The sequence below is a fragment of the Bombina bombina genome, chromosome 8 (genome assembly GCF_027579735.1).
Source record: "Bombina bombina isolate aBomBom1 chromosome 8, aBomBom1.pri, whole genome shotgun sequence".
Classification (NCBI taxonomy): Eukaryota; Metazoa; Chordata; class Amphibia; order Anura; family Bombinatoridae; genus Bombina; species Bombina bombina.
The window spans coordinates 214,727,999-214,755,660 of NC_069506.1; the positions used below are offsets into that span (position 1 = coordinate 214,727,999).

Genomic DNA, 27,662 nt, shown 5'->3' on the forward strand with positions numbered 1-27,662 from the left:
CCTCTGCTCCAGTTTAGGCCTCCCAGATATCGTCCACCCTGCCATGACCCTCTTACACCTTGATATCCCAAGGATCCCGCTCCATAACCAATAACTTCTTATACATTACTATCCGCTAAACTTATGATTGCCAGGAACTGGAAAAAAGCTCAGCCCCCAAAATGGCAGGGGGTGCTGGATTTGGTAGGATATCTTAAAACCATGGAAGAAAGTGTATTCCGGACTAAACAACAAATAAGCATCTATTGCTTAATCTGAGAACCTTGGGATGCATACCTAGAATCCAAAGCACACTAACCTTGAATTATTGTTAGAGGTTTACCTTGTGGTACTTAAGGAACTTAAAGCACGCCCTTCCTCCCCCCCCATTAAAATGCACAGGAGCAATAGGGTTCCTCCCCTTCACCCTCCATCACTTAACCTACTACGCTCCTATTATCCTCTAACTGTTAAAATCCCACTCCCTGCTACCCTCCTCCTGGATGGAGTCTGTGATCACCTTGGGCATTCCAATTGTTCCAATTATTACAGAAACTCTATAAAATTTTGCAACTCTCTCGTGATACTTTCCAACTTGGTGTTGGGCCCCATTTTGGTCTTCTCAATTTCCCTACCTACTAATCCAGATAGTAACTTTAATTTTGACTCTAAACTAGAAGAGGTTCTTACTGGTAATCAGGATTAATAATTTGCCCATATAGATCTTGCATCTCCGCATTCCTAAGCACGATTTCCTAGGGTCTAAGACGGGGAAGTATGGGTTATTAACACCAAACTTGCTGGGAACTTGATTAACAGTCTGTCTTTAACATGCTAGTTTTAATTTGGATTGTAATATCTTTTGATGTTTTTGTGTTACATTTTCATTGTTGCTGACCAATCTATGTAAGCCTTATTGGTTGTGACATGTGTTATATTGATTGATACTTGGATTTTTGTACAATTTGAAATAATAAATAAAAATTCTTAAAATAAAAAAAGCACTAAATAGAGAAATAGTGGAAAAAACAGCTATAAAAGTGTATACAAATTAGCACATCTCACCATAGGTTCTACAAATATCTGATTTGCTTCTAAATAGAAAGCAAAACATCAGGCAACAACAGTGTATGGTGTAGTTAGTACTTCAAAGTCTCATACAATTAAATTGTATCCACTATAATGAACCACGTAAATAAATAGGTGGCAATAAATCAGTTAAATAGTTGCTCATAAATATGTTCAGCGTAAAGCTGATTCATCAGTCAACAACAGTATATAGTGTAATTTGTGCTGCAAAGGCTCTTACAATTTAATTGTGCCATCTTTAATGTTACACATAAATATATGGATGGCAATGAGTCGGTTGAATAATTGATCATGAGTGTGTTCAGCATAATACAACATAGAATTGATCCGTTGATCATTACTAATTAAACGCATAATCGCAACAGACGTTTTTAACCACGATCGCACTGATATCGATATACTACTATCCTCTAAGGGTATTATTACCCAGACTTAACTCCACTTTAAGTAACATCACGATTAGCATGTGTTACCACTGAGAAACAACTCAGATACATTAATAAACTCATCAGAGTTATAACTTATCGTATGTATATTCCTTAGTGATTTACCTACTGATACATTGTTGCCTCTTACTAAATAAACGCACAGCAGTTCAATAAATATATCCCTTGAAGAACATATTTTACCACATACTTCTGTTGGCTGATGAGTCAACTTTATGCTGAACACACTCATGATTAATTATTTAACCGACTCATTGCCCTCCATATATTTATGTGTAACATTAAAGATGGCACAATTAAATTCTAAAAGCCTTTGAAGCACGAATTACACTATATACTGTTGTTGGCTGATGAATCAGCTTTACGCTGAACATATTTATGAGCAACTATTTAACTGATTTATTGCTACCTATTTATTACGTGGATCATTATAGTGGACACAATTTAATTGTATGAGCCTTTAAAGTACTAACTACACTATACACTGTTGTTGCCTGATGAGTCAGCTTTACGCTGAACACATTCATGAGTAACCATTAAACTGACTCATTACCATCCATTTATGTGGAACGTTATAGTTGATATAATTTAACTGTAAGAGGCTTTGAAGCGCATATTATACTATATATTGTTGTTGGCTGATGAGTAAGCTTTTCGCTGAACATATTTATGAGTAACTATTAAACTGACTCCTTGCCATCCATACATTTATGAGGAATATTATAGTTGCTAGATTTCACTGTATGTGCAGGCAGTAATCTGGAATATTAGGTTTATGAACACCAGTTACTATTCATTTGAGATAGGGGTGTAGTTTGTTTATCTCTTACCCTTTTACCACAGTCATACTTATTTTCATGAACCTTAAAATTTAGGTGGTATATACTTTACTTTTAGGTGTTTTCCCATTTTTTTAAATTGTATTCAATAAAGTTTGCCAAAATTTACCTGAGGAAGCAATAATCCTTTTGGGAGAATGTGCTGTGGACAGACGAAACAAAATTACAGCTTTTTGGCAAAGCCCTTCATTCTACTGTTTTCAGAAAAAGAAATGAGGCTTTTAAAGAAAAGAATACAGTCCCTACAGTCAAACATGGTGGAGGTTCACTGATGTTTAGAGGTTGCTTTGCTGCTTCAGGCACTGGGTGTCTTGACTGTGTGCATGACATTATGAAATCTGAAGACTACCAAAGAATTCTGTGGTGCAATGTAGTGCCCAGTGTCAGAAAGTTGGGTCTCCGTCAGAGGTTATGGGTCTTACAGCAGGACAATAACCCAAAACACACGTCCAAAAGCACCCAGATATGGTTTAAGACAAAGCGCTGGAGAGTACTGAACTGGCCAACAATGAATCCAGATCTCAATCCTATAAATCACCTGTGGAGAGATCTAAAAACAGCAGTTGGGAAAAGGAACCCTTCCAATCTGAGAGATCTGGAGCAGTTGGCGAAAGAAGAGTGGTAAAAATTCCAGTAGAGAGGTGTAAGAAACTCATTGATGGTTACAGGAAGCAATTTATTTCAATTATTTTTTTCCAAGGGGTGTGCTACCAAATATTAAATTGAGGGTGCCAATAAGTTTTGCGGGGAATGTGTTAGATTTGGCTTTTTTTCTCCACTTTTTTGTGTCATACCAATACAAACAAAAGAAATAAACATGAGAATGCCTAAACATTTGTAATTGAACAATTTTATGGACGAAGTGGTTTATTATCTGACAGAAGTGCAGGGGTGCCAATATGTTTGGCCATGACTGTATTTACAGGGAACACACAGTTCCCATAGAAGACAATATAAAGGCACTTTTCAGTGCTGTTTCTTTCCTAACAGCCGCCGCATTTTAACCCATAAAAACTGCCTAAAAAAGCTAAATTTTTTTCATTAAAAATTAAAAGACTCTTTATTTTGGGGGCATTTGGGGCACTTTTAGAAAATTAACCAGAGATCTGATCTTTGGTTAATTTTCTGAGCATTTATTGCTACCGCAAGCTCGTAGTAGCAATAACCAGCCACTAGTAATTTGCCTGTTTGTGGGCACGCAATAAATTAGTGTTCTACTTGTAATCTTGCCCAATATGTTTAAAATCTTACAAAAATATACAGGGGAGTCTGAAATGGATTAAATTAAACACTTTCTTAAAATGTTTAAATATATTTGTGTGTCTGTTGCAATTTGCTCACAGGTGAAAGGGGCACAACATACTCTGAGACGATAATTTATTTCTAAAAACTACCAAATTGTTTAATGTCAAATGAACATGGAGATAAGGTTGCTTTTAACTGATGACATTTTCATGAACTTGTAAAACAGAATAAGGAAGTATGAAAACCTAATAAACTTGTAAGGCAATAGCTTTTTACACCATTTTCAAAATGTCATGCTTCACTTCTCAGTTTTTATAACAGCTGTATAAATTCCACTAATGTCTTACTTTGCCCCATGAAAAAGAAGACCTTTTACAATATACAACAATGTTTCATTGCTTTGAACAACATACCTTTTTGTATTAAATAAAAAGTCTGTAACCATAAACAGAGCTGTTATTATCAGAAACTGAGAAATCTGGGATGAAAGAGGAGCATACATTTCCTTTTGGTTTTTATATAATTACTGCTCTTTCACATGCATAATATATACAGTATATATAATATAATTGTAGTCCCAATAGTTTTAAAGTGCAGAATTAATTAAAACAACTTCCAAAACCAAGATGAGGTGATGTATACAAGGTTTGCTATCATTTTCATGGCTTCATATGGCTACTTCCCTCTGGAATATTTACATGACATAGGGTAGTAGTAAAAAGTAAATAAACAGCCCCCTCCCCTCAGCTAGAAACAATAGTAATTTAATATGCAACTTTGAAATGCTTCACTTGCAGACAAGAAGATGATTTATTCATTCTGCAGGCATCATCGAGAACTGAATAACAACAGGCGACTTCCCCTTGCCGCTGCGCTTGCAGTTCCTAATACAGTAATACATACAGATACAACACATCGCTCTTCACTGATGTCAGAGTGAAAATGATGGATTACCTGCAGATCATACAAAGATTACAGTAGTGCAAAGCCTACGTGAAAGAGAACTCAATATGAAAAACTTTGTTTTTGAACTTCCTCATTTGGGGTCATGGTATCTATAAATCCACTCTTAGCAACATAGCTTGAAGACACAGGTTAACACTTTATAGTTCTGTTGAAGTTAATTTGCTTCCTGATTTTCATCTTGACTCTGTGGACATTTTCCTTTGTATATAATCTATTAAATCTGTAGTCATTTACAGTAGAGTCAACTGCTCATATGTTTCTGTATTGGAGTACAAGTATATATCTAATACTAGTTTACACACTTTCCTTTGTTGGTTTTTCGCTCTGACTGTTTTTTTGTTTTTTTTGTTTTTTTTAATACTGCGCTATCAGTTTACAACTATCACCATTTTGGATCAATTTAATGATGAGAAGTTGTGAAATATATAAAACCACCATAGTGTCCAAATGTAATATTTCAGCAACTAACCCAGACAATTGTTATTACTCCTTTTTATTCTGACACTGCTAGATATTTGTCCCAGAGTATGCACTCAAGATGGAGAAGCAGATATTGTCCATAATTTTTCAATTTTCCTAATGGTGACTAAGAAGAGATATATGGGTATATTACTCATGAAAACAACAACATATTAATGCTGAAAATGTTACAAATACACAAAGTAATTTCTAAAATTTTCTAAGAAATAAAGGCAAAAGGTGTAAAATGTCTACATGACCATTATGTGTGATAAAGGGACTTTCTTCATTACAGCTATTTAGTGCAAGTCAGAGATGTGAAGGCACAGAAAAACTCTTCTTACATTACTTAAAGGGACATGCAAAGCAAAATTAAATTGTCATGGTTCAGATAGAGCACAATGTTTTAAGAACCTTATCTCCATGTTCATTTGACATTAAACAATTTGGTAATTTTTAGAAATAAATTAGCGTCTCAGAGTATGTTGTGCCACTTTCACCTGCGATCAAATTGCAACAGACACAAATATATTTAAACATTTTAAAAAAGTGTTTAATTTAATCTATTTCAGACTCCCCTGTTTAAAATCATAAAAAAATATAAATTTTGAAAACATATTGGGCTAGATTACAAGTGGAACACTAATTTATTGCGTGCCCACAAACAGGCAAATTACAAGTGGCTGGTTATTGCTACTACGAGCTCGCGGTAGCAATTAGCACTCAGAAAATTAACCAAAGATCAGATCTCTGGTTAACTTTCTAAAAGTGCCCCAAATGCCCCCCAAAATAAAGGGGCAGTTTTTAAGGGTTAAAAGTGGCGGCTGTTAGGAAAGAAATGGCACTGAAAAGTCCCTTTACATTATAGTCTATGGGAACTATGTGTTCCCTGTAAATAGTCATGGCCAAAAAATTGGCATCCCTGCACTTCTGTCAGTTAATGCATCACTTCACCCAGAAAATTGTTAGGCATTCTCATGTTTATTCCTTTTGTTTGTATTGGTATGACACAAAAAATTGAAGAAAAAAAAGCCAAATCTAACACATTTGAAGTGGCGGGAGAGGGTGGTGGGCGGGAGAGGAGGGCGGAAATATTGTTTCCAAATACATCTAGTAGTGGGGTGAGGGTTAGAGAGATTTTTTGGGGGGAACAATGAGGCTGGGGGCTAAGGGGGGATCCTACACAGCAGAATATATATTTTTAAAAGTAAATAAAAATTTTTTTAAAAAAAAGCCTTTTATTTTAGTACTGGCAGACTCTCTGCCAGTACTTAAGATGGCAGGGACAATTGTGGGGTGGGGAAGGGATGAGAGCTGTTTTGGAGGGATCAGAGGGTGGGATGTGTCAGGTGGGAGGCTGATCTATACACTAAAGCTAAAATTAACCATTCAAGCTCACTACAAGCTACCTAATTAACCCCATCACTGCTGGACATAATACAAGTGTGGTGCGCAGCGGCATTTAGAGGACTTCTAATTACCAAAAAGCAATGCCAAAGCCATATGTCTGCTATTTCTGAACAAAGGGGATCTCATCCCAGAGAATCATTTACAACCATTTGTGTCATAATTTCACAAGCTGTTGATAAATAATTTCAGTGAGAAACCCAAAGTTAATGAAAAAGTTTGTAAAAAAGTGAACAATTTTTTTTATTTGATCGCATTTGGCGGTGAAATGGTGGCATGAAATATACCAAAATGGGCCTAGATCAATACTTTGGGTTGTCTACTACACTACACTAAAGCTAAAATTAACCCTACAAGCTCACTACAAGCTACCTAATTAACCCCTTCACTGCTGGGCCTAATACAAGTGTGGTGCGCAGCGGCATTTAGCGGCCTTCTAATTATCAAAAAGTAATGCTACATCCATAAATGTCTGCTATTTCTGAACAAAGGGGATCCCAGAGAAGCATTTACAACCATTTGTGTCATAATTTCACAAGTTGTTTGTAAATTATTTCAATGAGAAACCTAAATTTTGTGAAAAAGTGAACAATTTTTATTATTTGATCGCATTTGGTGGTGAAATGGTGGCATGAAATATACTTAAAATGGGCCTAGATCAATACTTTGTGTTGTCTACTAAAAAAAAGATATACATGTCAAGGGATATTCAGGGATTCCTAACAGATATCAGTGTTCCAATGTAACTATCGCTAATTTTGAAAAAATTGGTTTGGAAATAGCAAAGTGCTACTTGTACTTTTTGCCGTATAACTTGCAAAAAAAGCAAAGAACATGTAAACATTGGGTATTTCTAAACTCAGGACAAAATTTAGAAACTATTAGCATCATGGGTGTTTTTTGGTGGTTGTAGATGTGTAACAGATTTAAGGGGTCAAAGTTAGAAAAAGTGTGTGTGTTTTTTTCATTTTTTCATCATATTTTATCATTTTTATATCTTTAGAAAGTCCCTTTAATGGTGATAAAAATGGTATATAATATGTGTGGGTACAGTAAATGAGCAAGAGGAAAATTACAGCTAAACACAAACACCGCAGAAATGTAAAAATAGCCTTGGTCCCAAACGCTCAGAAAATGGAAAAGTGCTGTGGTCCTTAAGGGGTTAATATTGGGTAGCACACCCCTTAGAAAAAATAGCTGAAATAAATTGCTTCCTGTAACCATCAATGAGTTTCTTGCACAAGAAAAAAAGGTTTTTAAACTCCTTTACACTAATTGAATACCAGCACACATCAATAAAAGAAATGCACTCTGATAGCAAATCCAGAGGAATAAAAGTTAATACAAATATATGTGGCACTAAACCAGCTAGGTATATCGTATACTAAAAGGTATATTATATATGATACTTAAAACTATATATAAATATATCTATTAAATAAAGTTCTATAAATTAGCATACAAACAAGGAATAGATATGCAATAAATAAGCATTAAATCGTGGAATAAAATATACAACAATCTAAACACACAAAGAAAATAATAATTTAATAATCAAAACATAAATAAGTTTACAAAACACTAAACCACTGGTGGTAAGTAATTGATGGGGTTTTAAAAAGTCAATTCATATGTCAGCACTACTGATTTACTTGTAAGATCCAATGGATGAAATTTTGTGTAAAGTCCTTGCATTAAAGGCTACAGGCAATACATATGCAGGGATAGGCAGACAAGTTATACATAACGGAAGGCCGTCTTGATAAAGGCTGTCTAAGGGCTGAAACGTGCTTAAACTTCCTGGATTTGGATCAAGGACGTAATAACTAAAGAAACCAGAGCGCTCTGCGATTGTCTTTTTTGAACAAACCGCCAAAGGACTGACAGCGTGGGAAATCCCATCTGATTGGCTGATACCATACCACATGACCACTCCGAACACACGGAGCTAACTACGTCACACGCCAAGTGATCGAGGCTGGCAAAGAGAGGAGCCTAAAGAATAGGACGACCCGGACACCACCAACGGTGATTCACGTACCCGGCTATGACACTTGCTGACTAATATACAACAAGAGAGTCTACCCGGAAGGTTGGTCGCATCCTCAAGTAAACAGTAAGTCCACCCGATCCGGCAGTACGTTTTAAAAAAAATCGGCTTCATTTTCAAGCTGATGTTGGAAGCCTTCCGTTATATATAACTTGTCTGCCTATCCCTGCATATGTATTGCCTGTACCTTTAATGCAAGGACTTTACACAAAATTTCATCCATTGGATCTTACAAGTAAATCAGTAGTGCTGACTAATGAATTGACCTTTTAAAACCCCATCAATCACTTACCACCGGTGGATTAGTGTTTTGTAAACTTATTTATGTTTTGATTATTAAATTATTATTTTCTTTGTGTGTTTAGATTGTTGTATATTTTATTCCACTATTTAATGCTTATTTATTGCATATCTATTCCTTGTTTTTATGCTAATTTATAGAACTTTATTTAATAGCTATATATAGTTTTAAGTATCATATATAATATACCTTTTAGTACACAATATACCTAGCTGGTTTACCGTCACATCTATTTGTATTATCAATGAGTTTCTTACACCTCTTTGCAGGAATTTTTACCACTCTTCTTTTTCCAACTGCTCTAGATCTCTCAGATTGGAAGGGTTCCTTTTCCCAACTGCTGTTTTTAGATCTCTCCACAGGTTGATCTATAGGATTGAGATCTGGATTCATTGCTGGCCAGTTCAGTACTCTCCAGCGCTCTGTCTTAAACCATTTCTGGTGTTTTTGGACGTGTGTTTTGGGTCATCGTCCTGCTGTAAGGCCCATGACCTCTGACAAATACCCAACTGACACTGGTCACCACATTGCACCACAGAATTAGTCTTAAGATATCATAATGTCATGCACACAGTCAAGACACCCAGTGCCTGAAGCAGCAAAGCAACCTCTAAAAATCAGTGAACCTCCAACATGTTTGACTGTAGGGACTATATTATTTACTTTAAAAGCCTTGTTTCTTTTTCTTTAAACAGTAGAATGATGGGCTTTGCCAAAAAGCTGTAATTTTTTTTAATCTGTCCACAGCACATTCTACTAAAAGGATTTTGGCTTCCTCAGGTAAGTTTTGGCAAACTCCAATCTGGCTTTTTTATGTTTCTATGTCAGCAGTGGGGGTCCTCCTGGGTCTCCTACCATAGCATCACTTTTCATTCAGATGGTGACGTATAGTGTGAGCTGACACATTTGTACCCTGTGCCTTAAGGTTAGCTTGAATTTATCTGGAAGTTGATCGAGGTTCTTTATCCACAATTTTGAACAATCCTTTGTTTCAATCTTTGATCAATTTTTTTTTGTCTACGTCCAGGGAGATTAGCTACAGTGCCATGGACTGACAACTTCTTGACAATGTTACACACAGTGGGCACAGGAATATTAAGATCTTTGGGATTTACTTGTAACCTTGAGATTGTCCATGCTTTTCCACACATTTTGTTCTCATATCTTCAGACAATAATTTGCTGCTCTTTCTCTTCTCCATGCTCAGTGTGGCACACAGAGACACACAACAGAAAGGTTGAGTAGATTTTTTACCATTTTAACTACCATTTTAATCAATTTAAGTTTTCTCTTACATGTTACAGATAGAACATACAATTTTAAACAACTTTCCAATTTACTTCTATTATCTACTTTGCTTTGATCTTTTGGTATATTTTATTTAAAAGCATACCAAGGTAGGCTCAAGAGCTGCAAACTAGTTGCTGATTGGTGGCTGCACATATATATATGCATCTAGCCATTGGCTTAACATTGTGTTCAGCTAGCTCTCAGTAACGCATTTCTGCTCCTTTAAAAAAGGATACCAAAAGAATGAAGCTAAATATTAATGGAAGTAAAATTAAATATTTAAAATTGTATGTTCTATATGAATCACTAAAGAAAAGATGTGGGTTTTTATGTCCCTTTATAATATTCAAAGTGACATATGGCAGCACCGTCTTTCTATTAAAAAGAGACATAAAAAAGGTTGTATATATCGCCTGAGAAGTTATGTATTGCAACATGGACCATAATGAATGAAATAACTGAAAGAAAAAAACTATTAACAAAAATAACCCGCACTGCAACTATGTTTTCTAATTGCTTATATGCTGGGGGCTTTGGTAGTGGCCTAATAACTGCACTAACTTGGGATATCAGTGTGACAATATCAGTACCCATGCTGTAAGTTATGCTATTAAAATATTATTGAAGTTAATATTTATAATTCAAGATTTTTTATCCTAGTGTCAAAATTAACTATACAATTACAGTAAGTTCCTTTACAAGAAAAACCTAGGGACTCTTTTATATTGACGTATTATACTTTCAAATAGTATATTATGGCCTGGATTGCAAGTGGCGTGTTAAATTTAGAGTGCGCAATATAGAAATATCCTACCCACGTTAACTTACTCTCACATTACAAGTTGAAAATGAACACGCACCATTTGTGCATCACCTGATTAAGTTATGTTTTATTAGTGTTCATGTTGTTAATGAACAATAGGTGGGGCTTGTATCGCAGTACAGAATCGCAGAATTGGATGATTTTTTCCACTCTTCTTTACAAGGAGTGACACCTCGCATATTGATATATTTTTTATTACATGTATCTTTTATATTTTTCATTATTTTAATATGAGCATTTTAAAAAACTGAGAGAGGGTCACAATGTAGCCAGTGGTCCCAGTTGCAATGTGCACGGACAAACTGTGATATATGTATTTAAGACATATGGCTGTGGGTGATATGGGTAATCATTTGCTTTGATTAGGTGGTAGGGTCTATATAAACAGGAGTCTTTTAACATACACAAACATCCCCTCTAACATATACAAAATTATTTATATATCTGTAATAAATATTATAATCATGGCAGTTAAAAGTATGGACAGAAAAGACTTTACTTACAGTGTATAGGTAGGTTCACGGTCTTTATTAGCAGTACACCATTTACAATAGGTATTATCACAGTGTAATCCCCTTTGTCTGTTATCCTAAGATCTTGTCAAAATATTGAGATCCATTCACTTGTGGATATGCTGAACCTGGATGATAACTTAAGATTTGGTTTTTAAAGTCTGCCCCTGAACCTGTATACCAAGTAAATGTGAGTATTTTCTCAGTGACTCCAATGACATTCAGGATGACAGACTGTCCAGCGACAGGATATGGAGGATTTAATTCAATAGCAAATCCAGTGCAATCTAAAAGAGAGTTTAAAGAGCAGCATATTTAATAGTTATCAATTTGTAAGGAGCATGATATGCATAACAGTTTACTTCATAAACTAATCAAATATAGTAATCCCATTGTTCTGTTTCATAGAGTCAAAGCAATAGGGGAACCATGTCTGTTTGTATAGATTCAGTGGCCTAGATTTAGAGTTCGGCGGTAGCCGTCAAAACCAGCGTTAGAGGCTCCTAACGCTGGTTTTGGGCGCCCGCTGGTATTTGGAGTCAGTGATTAAAGGGTCTAACGCTCACTTTTCAGCCGCGACTTTTCCATACCGCAGATCCCCCTACGCCATTTGCGTAGCCTATCTTTTCAATGGGATCTTCCTAACGCCGGTATTTAGAGTCGTTTCTGCAGTGAGCGTTAGAGCTCTAACGACAAGATTCCAGCCGCCTGAAAATAGCAGGAGTTAAGAGCTTTCTGGCTAACGCCGGTTTATAAAGCTCTTAACTACTGTACCCTAAAGTACACTAACACCCATAAACTACCTATGTACCCCTAAACCGAGCTCCCCCCACATCGCCGCCACTCGATTAAAAATTTTAACCCCTAATCTGCCGACCGCCACCTACGTTATACTTATGTACCCCTAATCTGCTGCCCCTAACACCGCCGACCCCTATATTATATTTATTAACCCCTAATCTGCCCCCCTCAACGTCGCCGACACCTGCCTACACTTATTAACCCCTAATCTGCCGAGCGGACCGCACCGCTACTATAATAAAGTTATTAACCCCTAACCCGCCTCACTAACCCTATCATAAATAGTATTAACCCCTAATCTGCCCTCCCTAACATCGCTGACACCTACCTTCAATTATTAACCTCTAATCTGCCGACCGGAGCTCACCGCTACTATAATAAATGCATTAACCCCTAAAGCTAAGTCTAACCCTAACACTAACACCCCCCTAAGTTAAATATAATTTTTATCTAACGAAATAAATTAACTCTTATTAAATAAATTATTCCTATTTAAAGCTAAATACTTACCTGTAAAATAAACCCTAATATAGCTACAATATAAATTATAATTATATTTTAGCTATTTTAGGATTAATATTTATTTTACAGGCAACTTGGTATTTATTTTAACTAGGTACAATAGCTATTAAATAGTTAAGAACTATTTAATAGTTACCTAGTTAAAATAATTACAAAATTACCTGTAAAATAAATCCTAACCTAAGATATAATTAAACCTAACACTACCCTATCAATAAAATAATTAAATAAACTACCTACAATTACCTACAATTAACCTAACACTACACTATCAATAAATTAAATAAACACAATTGCTACAAATAAATACAATTAAATAAACTAGCTAAAGTACAAAAAATAAAAAAGAACTAAGTTACAGAAAATAAAAAAATATTTACAAACATAAGAAATATATTACAACAATTTTAAACTAATTACACCTACTCTAAGCCCCCTAATAAAATAACAAAGCCCCCCAAAATAAAAAATTCCCTACCCTATTCTAAATTAGAAAAGTTACAAGCTCTTTTACCTTACCAGCCCTGAACAGGGCCCTTTGCGGGGCATGCCCCAAGAAGTTCAGCTCTTTTGCCTGTAAAAGAAAACATACAATACCCCCCCCCCAACATTACAACCCACCACCCACATACCCCTAATCTAACCCAAACCCCCCTTAAATAAACCTAACACTAAGCCCCTGAAGATCTTCCTACCTTGTCTTCACCATACCAGGTTCACCGATCCGTCCTGGCTCCGATATCTTCATCCAACCCAAGCGGGGGCTAGACATCCACTGAAGAAGTCCAGAAGAGGGTCCAAAGTCTTCCTCCTATCCGGCAAGAAGAGGACATCCGGACCGGCAAACATCTTCTCCAAGCGGCATCTTCGATCTTCTTCCATCCGGTGCGGAGCGGGTCCATCTTGAAGCAGGCGACGCGGATCCATCCTCTTCTTCCGATGTCTCCCGACGAATGACGGTTCCTTTAAGGGACGTCATCCAAGATGGCGTCCCTCGAATTCCGATTGGCTGATAGGATTCTATCAGCCAATCGGAATTAAGGTAGGAATTTTCTGATTGGCTGATGGAATCAGCCAATCAGAATCAAGTTCAATCCGATTGGCTGATCCAATCAGCCAATCAGATTGAGCTCGCATTCTATTGGCTGATCGGAACAGCCAATAGAATGCGAGCTCAATCTGATTGGCTGAACCTGGTATGGTGAAGACAAGGTAGGAAGATCTTCAGGGGCTTAGTGTTAGGTTTATTTAAGGGGGGTTTGGGTTAGATTAGGGGTATGTGGGTGGTGGGTTGTAATGTTGGGGGCGGGGTATTGTATGTTTTCTTTTACAGGCAAAAGAGCTGAACTTCTTGGGGCATGCCCCGCAAAGGGCCCTGTTCAGGGCTGGTAAGGTAAAAGAGCTTGTAACTTTTCTAATTTAGAATAGGGTAGGGAATTTTTTATTTTGGGGGGCTTTGTTATTTTATTAGGGGGCTTAGAGTAGGTGTAATTAGTTTAAAATTGTTGTAATATATTTCTTATGTTTGTAAATATTTTTTTATTTTCTGTAACTTAGTTCTTTTTTATTTTTTGTACTTTAGCTAGTTTATTTAATTGTATTTATTTGTAGCAATTGTGTTTATTTAATTTATTGATAGTGTAGTGTTAGGTTAATTGTAGGTAATTGTAGGTAGTTTATTTAATTATTTTATTGATAGGGTAGTGTTAGGTTTAATTATATCTTAGGTTAGGATTTATTTTACAGGTAATTTTGTAATTATTTTAACTAGGTAGCTATTAAATAGTTCTTAACTATTTAATAGCTATTGTACCTAGTTAAAATAAATACCAAGTTGCCTGTAAAATAAATATTAATCCTAAAATAGCTCAAATATAATTATAATTTATATTGTAGCTATATTAGGGTTTATTTTACAGGTAAGTATTTAGCTTTAAATAGGAATAATTTATTTAATAAGAGTTAATTTATTTCGTTATATGTAAATTATATTTAAGTTAGGGGGGTGTTAGTGTTAGGGTTAGACTTAGCTTTAGGGGTTAATACATTTATTAGAATAGCGGTGAGCTCCGATCGGAAGATTAGGGGTTAATAATTGAAGGTAGGTGTCGGCGATGTTAGGGAGGGCAGATTAGGGGTTAATACTATTTATGATAGGGTTAGTGAGGCGGATTAGGGGTTAATAACTTTATTATTGTAGCGCTCAGGTCCGCTCGGCAGATTAGGGGTTAATAAGTGTAGGTAGGTGTCGGCGACGTTGTGGGGGGCAGATTAGGGGTTAATAAATATAACATAGGGGTCGGCGATGTTAGGGCAGCAGATTAGGGGTACATAGGGATAACGTAGGTTGCGGCGGTTTACGGAGCGGAAGATTAGGGGTTAAAAGTGTAATGCAGGGGTCAGCGATAGCGGGGGCGGCAGATTAGGGGTTAATAAGTGTAAGGTTAGGGGTGTTTAGACTCGGGGTACATGTTAGAGTGTTAGGTGCAGACGTAGGAAGTGTTTTCCCATAGGAAACAATGGGGCTGCGTTAGGAGCTGAACGCTGCTTTTTTGCAGGTGTTAGGTTTTTTTTCAGCTCAAACAGCCCCATTTTTTCCTATGGGAGAATCGTGCACGAGCACGTTTTTGATGCCGGCCGCGTCCGTAAGCAACTCTGGTATCGAGAGTTGCATTTGCGGTAAAAATGCCCTACGCTCCTTTTTTGGAGCCTAACGCAGCATTTGTTTTAACTCTCAATACCAGAGTTAAATTTATGGTGCGGCCAGAAAAAAGCCCGCGGAGCGTTAACAGCCCTTTTACCGCCGAACTCTAAATCTAGGCCAGTGAGAGCAAGATGAAGAATGAAATGTGAAGTATTTTTTTTTTCTAACTGAATCACAAACATTATGGACCATTGCCTGGATTTTTTTTTTTTTATTTATATGTTGTGCTTCACTCTTTTTTCTAAAACAGATTAAACTTTCAGAAAGAAATACTGAAAGTGCATAGCATCTATTTACACTAATCATTTTCACAGATATTATGATGGACTTATTTCATGTACTCTCATTACTATAGTTCTTTTTTACATTTGTTTATGTGATATGTATGCATATGTACTGTATTATATGTATCTATTATATTTTTCATTATTTTAATATGAGCATTTTAGCAAACTGAGATAAGGTCACAATGTAGCCAGTGGTTCCCATTGCAAGGTGTGCATTTAAGAAATGTGTTTGGCAGTGGGCATTATGGGTAATCATTCACTTTGATTGGGTGGGAGGGTCTATATAAACAGGAGTCTGCTGGTATAGGGTTATAAGCCTGAGGAAACAACGGTGTTTAGCTGAGAAAGTGTTGCTGATTTTTTTTTTTTTAACATACTCCTGTTTACTTGTCGATATGCTGCCAGTTAGTTTATTAAAAAAGACACATCTCATACAGTTACTAGGGGGCGTTCAATACCAGAATTAGGTGTAAAAATATATGTGTGAAAAAATATTGGAATATATATATATATATATATATATATATATATATATATACACAAACACACATAAATATAAAACTAGACTATTAGGCAATGTATAGTCTAAAATAGATAATGGACTCTCAAAAAGATAATAAATATCCGTGGGTAAATAGTCCAGTAGATGAAAAATTGAACAATGTTTAATTCACATATAAATAAAACATTAAGAAAAAACATTAAAACATAGAACCGTTTAAAAAGTCTATTAAAAAACTTTAAAATGAATAGGGAACAATGATCAAGGCTTATAGTTAAATTCAGCTTGTACAATAGAACTCATGAGGTTGTAAATACTGTTCAAATTATTTGACTTGAAAGTCTACTTGTTTGTAAATTAGCATATATAGGTCCTTAATAGGTTGTATAATGGTCGGATTTGTAATAATTAAAAGTCCATTTTATATTATTAACTCGCATCTGTTCATGTACAGGGAGTGCAGAATTATTAGGCAAGTTGTATTTTTGAGGATTAATTTTATTATTGAACAACAACCATGTTCTCAATGAACCCAAAAAACTCATTAATATCAAAGCTGAATATTTTTGGAAGTAGTTTTTAGTTTGTTTTTAGTTTTAGCTATTTTAGGGGGATATCTGTGTGTGCAGGTGACTATTACTGTGCATAATTATTAGGCAACTTAACAAAAAACAAATATATACCCATTTCAATTATTTATTTTTACCAGTGAAACCAATATAACATCTCAACATTCACAAATATACATTTCTGACATTCAAAAACAAAACAAAAACAAATCAGTGACCAATATAGCCACCTTTCTTTGCAAGGACACTCAAAAGCCTGCCATCCATGGATTCTGTCAGTGTTTTGATCTGTTCACCATCAACATTCCGTGCAGCAGCAACCACAGCCTCCCAGACACTGTTCAGAGAGGTGTACTGTTTTCCCTCCTTGTAAATCTCACATTTGATGATGGACCACAGGTTCTCAATGGGGTTCAGATCAGGTGAACAAGGAGGCCATGTCATTAGATTTTCTTCTTTTATACCCTTTCTTGCCAGCCACGCTGTGGAGTACTTGGATGCTTGTGATGGAGCATTGTCCTGCATGAAAATCATGTTTTTCTTGAAGGATGCAGACTTCTTCCTGTACCACTGCTTGAAGAAGGTGTCGTCCAGAAACTGGCAGTAGGACTGGGAGTTGAGCTTGACTCCATCCTCAACCCGAAAAGGCCCCACAAGCTCATCTTTGATGATACCAGCCCAAACCAGTACTCCACCTCCACCTTGCTGGCGTCTGAGTCGGACTGGAGCTCTCTGTCCTTTACCAATCCAGCCACGGGCCCATCCATCTGGCCCATCAAGACTCACTCTCATTTCATCAGTCCATAAAACCTTAGAAAAATCAGTCTTGAGATATTTCTTGGCCCAGTCTTGACGTTTCAGCTTGTGTGTCTTGTTCAGTGGTGGTCGTCTTTCAGCCTTTCTTACCTTGGCCATGTCTCTGAGTATTGCACACCTTGTGCTTTTGGGCACTCCAGTGATGTTGCAGCTCTGAAATATGGCCAAACTGGTGGCAAGTGGCATCTTGGCAGCTGCACGCTTGACTTTTCTCAGTTCATGGGCAGTTATTTTGCGACTTGGTTTTTCCACACGCTTCTTGCGACCCTGTTGACTATTTTGAATGAAACTCTTGATTGTTCGATGATCACGCTTCAGAAGCTTTGCAATTTTAAGAGTGCTGCATCCCTCTGCAAGATATCTCACTATTTTTGACTTTTCTGAGCCTGTCAAGTCCTTCTTTTGACCCATTTTGCCAAAGGAAAGGAAGTTGCCTAATAATTATGCACACCTGATATAGGGTGTTGATGTCATTAGACCACACCCCTTCTCATTACAGAGATGCACATCACCTAATATGCTTAATTGGTAGTAGGCTTTCGAGCCTATACAGCTTGGAGTAAGACAACATGCATAAAGAGGATGATGTGGTCAAAATACTCATTTGCCTAATAATTCTGCACTCCCTGTATATCCTGAACTAGAATGGAGTTGTTACGAATACAAGTTTGATGTTAACTACCTGCCCACATCTGCCTTCATTATGCCCACAAATAAAATGGATCCGCAATAACCGGAAGTGATGTACCGGATATATCCGACAATTCAACTTCTGGTTAGGATCAACTTCCGGTTTTAAACGCGGAAGTGCGGCTGACATTGGCGGTTGATTGGACCTTTTAGACATATCGTTTGGCGCTTTTTTCGCCACGAGTATGGTTTGGCGCCTTTTTTGAGCAGCAACACCCACAACACAAGGTATATTAGGTTAGCAAGTATTTGAGCCTCATTATGTCTAGAAAAAGGCCCTATTCAAGGGCCAAAATGCGTAGATGATCCAGAACGGATTTGGGAGGCTCATATACTATCAGGACCATGGCAATTTGGGTAAGCCTACTACCAATAGACCTTATCCCATAGGCCTTCTTTGTTGAGTGTATTTTCTTGTTTATCCCATAGGATATCGCTTTCACTCTAGACCAGGACACCGGGATCATTATCACTAATATAGGACTATTTTCATTGGATCAGCATTTTGGACATTATATATCCAGTTGGGACTTTTGTGGGGACAAATTGTTCATTATTTATTTATTTGTGTTATTCACTATTAGATCGTTGTTTAGATATATTTGTTATTAGAGATTAATTGTAGGATAGTACCCTAGAGATAAGGGTCTATTATTAAGGTCACTGTGGTTAGTTCCACACATGTGGTAATTATTTTATTACACATAGCTGTATATAGCAATTGCTTATTTATTTTTTATTTTCTATTGATCATACCAGTATTTGATCTTCACACACCCTTTTTGTTCATTTTTTTCTCGCACAGAGAATTACATCTTTTGATTTATTTATTTTTTTATTTTTTTTATTCTATTTTTGACTCACATTTTTTTTATCTCTCACGCACTTCTCTATTCCCACAATTGGGTTATCACACTAGTGCTTGATTTATATGTACTATGATATTGTTGTTAACTTCTCTGGGATATGAGAGGATTACTCACTATTAGTATTGATACACTTATTTTGGATTAATTAATCGATATCTGCTTAGACAAATGGATTTTTAAACCTCATGAGTTCTATTGTACAAGTTGAATTTAACTATAAGCCTTGATCATTGTTGCATATTCCTAAGTTTTTTAATAGACTTTTTAAATGGTTCTATGTTTTAATGTTTTTTCTTAATGTTTTATTTATATGTGAATTAAACATTGTTCAATTTTTCAAACCTTGTTGGTGGAGAAATATTTAGGCACACCTTTAGGATACTAGTGGTGTTGTTGGTATATTAAGCTGTTGTTTACCTTAGCCTGTGGCGCTCCTATACCAACACTTTGTATTAGATTTCTTTTAGGACCTTATTAGGGGGTCTGTTTATAGTGTAGCAGGTAAACTATTCCAGGCGCTAGTTGCTTACTCCCCATTTCGCTATCTGTTTCACAACCTAATTGTAGCAACAGCAGCCGGATACAGGTCAATAGTTCCTTTAAGGAAATGGTATCCACATTATCCATTAGAAATTTGAGAGCAGATGTTAGCTCTGATATCAACATAGCCCTAAATAGGGAAAACTCTACAGGCACCAATACTGTGACTGATATAAATACCATATTTAAAAATTTAGAAAAACTTCTGATCTCTGAGACCAAGTACAAAATTGAATATCCTTTTTAAAGAAATGTTTGGAGCTAAACATTGTACCAAAAGGGCTGATGATCGTTCAGGAATGTTCGTTTAATACCAACTCCAAAGAATTTATGGAAAATTGGAATAAAATTATAACTGAGGCATCTCAAGAGTTAATGAGACTAATTATTAAATATAGGGAACTCCTTCTAACCCATATAGACTCCGAAATTCTAATTGAAGAGAAAAATATGGAACTATTCAAAGACTCACAAACATTTAAAGAAAAGCAAGAACATCTGTATACAAAAATCAATAAACTTAAAGATGACACCATTGCTAAAAGAAACTAAGAAAATAAATATAGGTTTGAATACTACCCAAGATATTCCATAAATGGGTATAAATTGCGACACAGTGTCATCAGAATCAGTTCAACACACATCTATAATTCAGCCCCCAACCCAGGGAGATTGGATTGAAGAACCCCCTAAAATACATTCCAACAATGAATATATTGGAAGAAGGGGAGGATCTGGGGGTAGTAAAACCCCTAGCAACATTCCACATAATAGGAATAATAGTGAAAAACAGTTAAGAGTGAGTGCACCTATTGGATTGAGACAGCTCAACCCTGATAAACAGCTGTTCCTTCAAACAACTGTGAGGGATCGATGGGGTAAAAAACAAGTGAGGGGAGCTGTGTGTATTTCAATACATAAATAATATGTGTTACCGTGACCTTTAAATGAGCTTCTCGTATTGGTTTCAAAATTCAATCATAATATATATTGCGCTGTGATAAGGTAAACAAATAGGTGAAAATTGGGTGAAAAATAGTGAAAATATGACTACAAGAGGTTAAAAAACAAAATATTTAATTGTTGCCATACAAAACAATATTGGACTAGATAATATATTCTGATAGGATAATAAGTGGTAAAGAGCTCTATTACCTTGCGTATATTATATATTAAAATTCCTTAATCACAAGTTAAAATTGACAATAAATTCACAATAAATTCATGCTATAGTGTTCAAAGCATATGATAAAAACAGATTAAGTTAAAATAATTAACGTAGGAGGTGTAAATAAATGTTCATCTGATGAATTGCAAGTATCTTTTGATGTAACTTTAAATGTGACTTTTAGTTGGAAATTAAATTACTCACAGTTTGCTTGAAATAATTTTTCCAGGTGTCTGGTTGAAACAGACAAGCCTTTATGTGAATAAAATAATTTTTCGCTGTAGTTAAAACTTGTAGATCGAAATTGTAGATGAAGATAACAACTACTGGATGGTAAAGATGCTGAAACTGTTTACCTAAACTGGGTTTGCAGGAGTTTCAGTTGTTGATAAAACTTGGTTCTATATGTAACGTAGGAGGTGGAAATAAATGTTCATCTGATGAATTGCAAGTATCTTTTGATGTGACTTTAGATGTGACTTTTAGTTGGAAATGAAATTACTCACAGTTTGCATGAAATAATTTTTCCAGGTGTCTGATTGGTTGAAACAGACAAGCCTTTATGTGAATAAAATAATTTTTCCTCTGTAGTTGAAACTTGTAGATAGAAATTGTAGATGAAGATAACAGCTACTGAATGGTAAAGATGCTGAAACTGTTTACCTAAACTGGGTTTGCAGGAGTTTCAGTTGTTGATAAAACTTGGTTCTGTATATTTAAACTGTTATCTAAGACTTGGTTTGCAGGAGTTTCAGTTGTTGGTATGACTTAATTATAGAAACTGTTTACCTTGTATTTATTTGCTGGAGTTTCTATTTTTCTGGTTGCGCGAGGTGTTTGAACGCTTCTCTTTGTAGGTGTCTGTTTGTAGCTGAAACTATATACCCTCCCAGGGTTTGCTGGAGTTTCAGTGATTGATGGTTGATCTGTAGTGAAACTGTTTACCTAGGAAAGGTTTGCAGGAGTTTCAGACCACCTGTTGGTTATAAAAATCTTTTATTAAGAGTTGCTGGAGCTGTATACCTTTTTCAAGGTTTGCTGGAGCTTCAGGTCTGGTGAGTGTCCACTTTAAGTCTTGTGGTGCTCGGTGTATAGCAATCACCGGTAACAGATTTTTTCGTGTTCAATCCTGGGTAGTCTCAGATGCAGACTTGAGTTGTTGGAGTGCACACTAGGGGCAAATCTACGCGTTTCGGCTTCAGCCTTTATCAAGATGCCCAAGGTGTGCTGGTCTTGAGTTTTTAAAGGTGTAGGCGTGATTTCATTGGAGCAATTTGAAATCTGGATCAGCCAATCAGCAAATTGATTGGTAACTACATAGGTTTGTAGCAATTAATTTTATTATGTTGAAAAAAGGACCTTAGTTTTACCTTGAACATAGGAAAATTGATAAATAAAATATGACATTTATAAAATAGGAAACATTAATAAAATATTTTGATAATTTTAATGGACATTTTTTTGAAATGTAAAAATGTTTAAAAAACTTTTTAAAAACTTGTAGGTATTAGAACAATTAAATATTTGTTGCCTCTTATAGTTGGGAGTTAAAGAGTTTTTTTGCAAAAAACATATTTTAAAATTAATTGTGCGTGTCTAATTTCATTGATACAACATTTTTATTGTTATATTCTTTTCTTTGATGCATTATTTTGGACAGTTTGGTAAATGTACCATTGCTTTAATTTTGTAGCAGTCTTATTTGGATTTTATGGACTTATATTGGTCTCCCTTTAAATTTATATCTTTGAGTGCTAATGTGGGAGGTTCTTATATGCAAGTATAGAAAGGTATTAATTTAAAGAGGAATTTTTACTTATTCTATATGTGAGGATCAATTTATTTCACCTAAAATTAATAGGTGTATAATTTGTAATTTATAGTACAGATTAGTATGACGTCTATAATAGGAATAATAGAATACAACAACAGAGATTTCAAAATAAGGAATATCAAGGTGGCTACCAAGGAGGTATAACCAACAAATTTCATTACAATGAAAGTAATCTAAGACCCTTCAATAGGGGCCATTTCATACATAAGGAGAATTGGCAGAGGAACAATTATCACAGATCACATGGAAATTATAGATCTGATAATATGCCCCAATACGAATCCAGAAGGGAGTACCTTCCATCATATTGGTACAATGGGCGTCCAAATAGACCATATCAACCCTATCGAGTTAGAGAGAATTAAGGACAATATCACCAACAATTTGATGAACCTGAATTCATCAACTACAATGAGTCCATAAGGAAGTACCAACAAAGAAACCCACCCAGACAACAACGACAACATTAGATGGATGATTACCACCTCCAGGGAAATCAAAGAAAACAAAATGAGTGGAAAGGAAATTATAGAGAAACACCTAATAGATTCTCTCCCCTAATGACTCCCTCATTTAGAGAGACTGGAGATACCCCTAGAGAAGATAACAATCAAGCATCCTCCTCCAATTCTTTTTTAGAGATGGGTCACAACAATCTACAAATAATAGAACAAAAAGAGAAAAGAAAACAGGTAACGTTGGAAAATGTAGATACCCCAATAAAAAGAAGATACATTGGGGACGAAGATCAGGGTTCAGATTTAAGAACAGATCCAAACTGGACTCATCAACAGTGAAGCCTAACTATGTTGAATCATACTCAGATACCGGCCAGACTGGAAATGAAGAGAAAGGTATATTTAATTTGAGTAACATCATTTTGAATCCAGAAGAAAAGGCTATCTTAGGGTTAGGTCTCTCATATGCTCCATCTAGAGGATTGGACAAATTCCAGACATACCTTAACACCAAAGAATTTGTACGCAAATTAACCCTCAAGAGATATTTTCTGAGGTCCCCTGTTGAAAGAAATATGTCATCTATACCGAGACCTTCGAATGAAAATCAGTTCATACACTCGGACCTCCGACCCAAGTCCCTCTTTTATCCCACCCACTGTAAGGGACCAGCTATCGAGACTTTTGAAACCATGGTTTGTAATGACATCAAGAGATTAAAATCCAATAAGGCACACAAAAAGAACCTCAGTGCGAAACAACTTAAAGTAATATCTAAATTGGAACATAACCATGACATCGTTATTAAATCAGCGGACAAGGGTGGAGGGATAGTGAAATTAAACAAAGAGGATTACGTGAAGGAATCCAAGAGGATCCTGGAAGATAAGGAGACATACGAAACCCTGAGAACTGACCCTACGAATGATTATAAGAATACTCTAGATCTTCTACTCACAGAAGCCAACAACATCAGTATCTTGAATGACAAAGAGGCTAGTTACTTGACTATAAAACATCCCAAGATACATAAAAGTTTGGTCAATCCATTTGGGCGACTAATAATATCAGGCATTGGATCTTTGTCAAGTAACCTATCGGAATATATCGTTAAAAAGCTACAACCATATGTCAGGTCATTGCCATCTTACTTGAGAGATTTTACCGAAATCTTGAACCTATTAAGGGACATAGAATGGGATGAGAATTACATTATGGTCACCAGTGATGTAACATAACTATATACCTCAATCCCTCACGAGATGGGTATGGAATCCATCAGCTACTATTTGGACAAAGATGAAAACATGCCTCAGTCCCAAAGTACGTTTATATTAGATGGTATAGATTACATTCTTAAACACAATTATTTTTATTGTGATAAAGTGTTTTACCGTCAAATTTGTGGTACAGCAATAGGGAACAGGTTCGCGCCCAGCTACGCCAATCTCTATATGGGCAAATGGGAAACCATTTTTTGGGAATCTTGCCCAGCGGGCACGGATCTGGTCCTTTATAAGAGGTATATAGATGACCTAATAATATGGAAAGGGAGTGAGGAGGACTTCAAACACACTAGAGGTTATGAATCTTAATGAGTCAAATTTGAGATTCACCAATACTATAACTAAAGATCATATAACCTTTTTAGATTTGAACATCCAGGTGACTAATGGGAAAATAGAAACATCAACTCACTTCAAGGAGGTTGATTCGAATAACTATATCCATCAGACAAGCTGTCACCATAGAAAATGGATCTCCAACATTCCAAAGGGGCAGTTGATGAGATAAGAAAAAACTGCTCAAGTGAGAAAATGTGGATGAAACAATCTTCGGTATTGAAGACAAGATTCCTAGAAAGAGGCTATGATGAATGTCTCATCAACAATACCATCAAAGAGATAAGTAGTATAAAAAGAGATACCCTATTGACTTATAAACCAAAACAAGATGTAAATAAAGATGGCCCAGAAGATCTAATGGTTCCCTTCATCACACAATATAGCGAAAGTAAAAGATCAATTGAAGATATAAAAAGAAGACACTGGCATCTCTTGAAAGATGATGACATCTTGGGAGAACATCTCACATCACATCCACGCTTTATTTACAGAAAATCCAACAACTTAAAGGCTATCCTGGCTCCCAGTATCCCAAAGAAAAGGACAACCACAAACTCTATGGGAGTATTGGGAAAGAAATTAGATTTTTTCCGTGCCATTCATGCAAGGCATGCACCCATGGGATGAGAAAAGACACTTGCAAGTCCAAGGTTTCTAATGAAACATTCAATATCAAACAGACTATAAGATGCTCTGACCAATTTGTAGTATATCTGATCGAATGTGGTGGGGCTTACAGTACGTGGGTCAGACCACTCGGAAACTGAGAGACAGAATCTGTGAACATTTACTACAGATCAAGTGGAAGAAAGTAGATCTACCTATATATAAACACTTCAAAGAAGTGCTTGGAGGTAGTGATAAAAGCTTCAAGTATATGGGGATATGTAAATTAACTAAAGATTGGAGAGGAGGTGATCAAGATTGTTAAAAATCGAATCTAAATGGATATTTAATTTGGATTGTATCCATCCTAGAGGGCTTAATGCTAATTTCGAAATAGTACACCTATTCTAGGATCACAACACCAACTTTATCAGTACATAATCTCTTTGTCTCAATTAGATTTCTCCTATCCTTCCCCGTTCCCTTGACTACGACTGTCTATATACGTAAATCTAGAGAGTAACCTATTGCAAGTTGCTAGGAGTTAGCTCATAATTTAACAGTTATATTTATAACTAGATTATATCTTAATGAAGAGAAAGTATGCTGTTTTAAACAAAGGTCATATTTTTATATTTTTAAGTTCCAATTATGATGTTCTAAATATGGAATTTATTGCATATATACTTTTTATCATATAAACCATATTGATCTAAAAGAACATGTAAGTCCTGAATTATATGAGCCTAAAATCCCTAAAATATATATTTCTATAAGGAAGCATTTAGACTAAACGTATTGAGGATTAGATGTCTTATGTAATGATAACACCAATCAGCAAATTATTATTATTTTTTGAATTTCTTGGAATCATAATTAAAATAGACAATTGTCTAATTGTATACTCAAACATATAGTCTCATTTGAATAGTATATATAGCCAGCGAATTATAACACGTAATGTTGAAATCAATTCCCTGTTGGAAATACTGTTAAAATTATTTGACTTGAAAGTCTACTTGTTTGTAAATTAGCATATATAGGTCCTTAATAGGTCGTATATTGGTCGGATTTGTAATAAATAAAAGTCCGTTTTATATTATTAACTTGCATCTGTTCATGTATATCCTGAACTAGAATGGAGTTGTTACGAATACAAGTTTGATGTTAACTACCTGCCCACATCTGCCTTCATTATGCCCACAAATAAAATGGATCCGCAATAACCGGAAGTACCGGATATATCCGACAATTCAACTTCCGGTTAGGATCAACTTCCGGTTTTAACCCCGGAAGTGCGGCTGACATTGGAGGTTGATTGGACCTTTTAGACATATCGTTTGGCGCTTTTTTTGCCACGAGTATGGTTTGGCGCCTTTTTTGAGCAGCAACACCCACAACAAGAGGTATACTAGGTTAGCAAGTATTTGAGCCTCATTATGTCTTGAAAAAGGCCCTATTCAAGGGCCGAAATGCGTAGACGATCCAGAACGGATTTGTGAGGCTCATATACTATCAGGACCATGGCAATTTCGGTAAGCCTACTACCAATAGACCTTATCCCATAGGCCTTCTTTGTTAGGTGTATTTTCTTGTTTATCCCATAGGATATCGCTTTCACTCTAGACCAGGACACCGGGACCATCATCACTAATATAGGACTATTTTCATTGGATCAGCATTTTGGACATTATATATCCAGTTGGGACTTTTTTGGGGACAAATTGTTCATTATTTATTTATTTGTGTTATTCACTATTAGATCGATGTTTAGATATATTTGTTATTAGAGATTAATTGTAGGATAGTACCCTAGAGATAAGGGTCTATTATTAAGGTCACTGTGGTTAGTTCCACACATGTGGTAATTATTTTATTACACATAGCTGTATATAGCAATTGCTTATTTATTTTTTATTTTCTATTGATCATACCGGTATTTGATCTTCACACACCCTTTTTGTTCATTTTTTTCTCGCACAGAGAATTACATCTTTTGATTTATTTATTTTTTTATTTTTTTTTATTCTATTTTTGACTCACATTTTTTTTATCTCTCACGCACTTCTCTATTCCCACAATTGGGTTATCATACTAGTGCTTGATTTATATGTACTATGATATAGGTGTTAACTTCTCTGGGATATGAGAGGATTACTCACTATTAGTATTGATGCACTTATTTTGGATTAATTAATCGATATCTGCTTAGACAAATGGATTTTTAAACCTCATGAGTTCTATTGTACAAGTTGAATTTAACTA

The 27,662-nt window shown here is 35.7% G+C and overlaps 1 long non-coding RNA gene across 1 annotated transcript in view; it reads right to left on the reverse strand.

Annotated features, from left to right (window-relative positions):
- Positions 1-11,406: 11,406 nt before the first annotated feature.
- Positions 11,407-27,662, reverse strand: part of LOC128638116 (uncharacterized) — a 63,153-nt gene continuing 46,897 nt past the window's right edge. The window contains exon 3 of the long non-coding RNA XR_008399048.1: positions 11,407-11,693. This is a non-coding gene — a long non-coding RNA (uncharacterized LOC128638116). The remainder of the gene's footprint in view (positions 11,694-27,662) is intronic.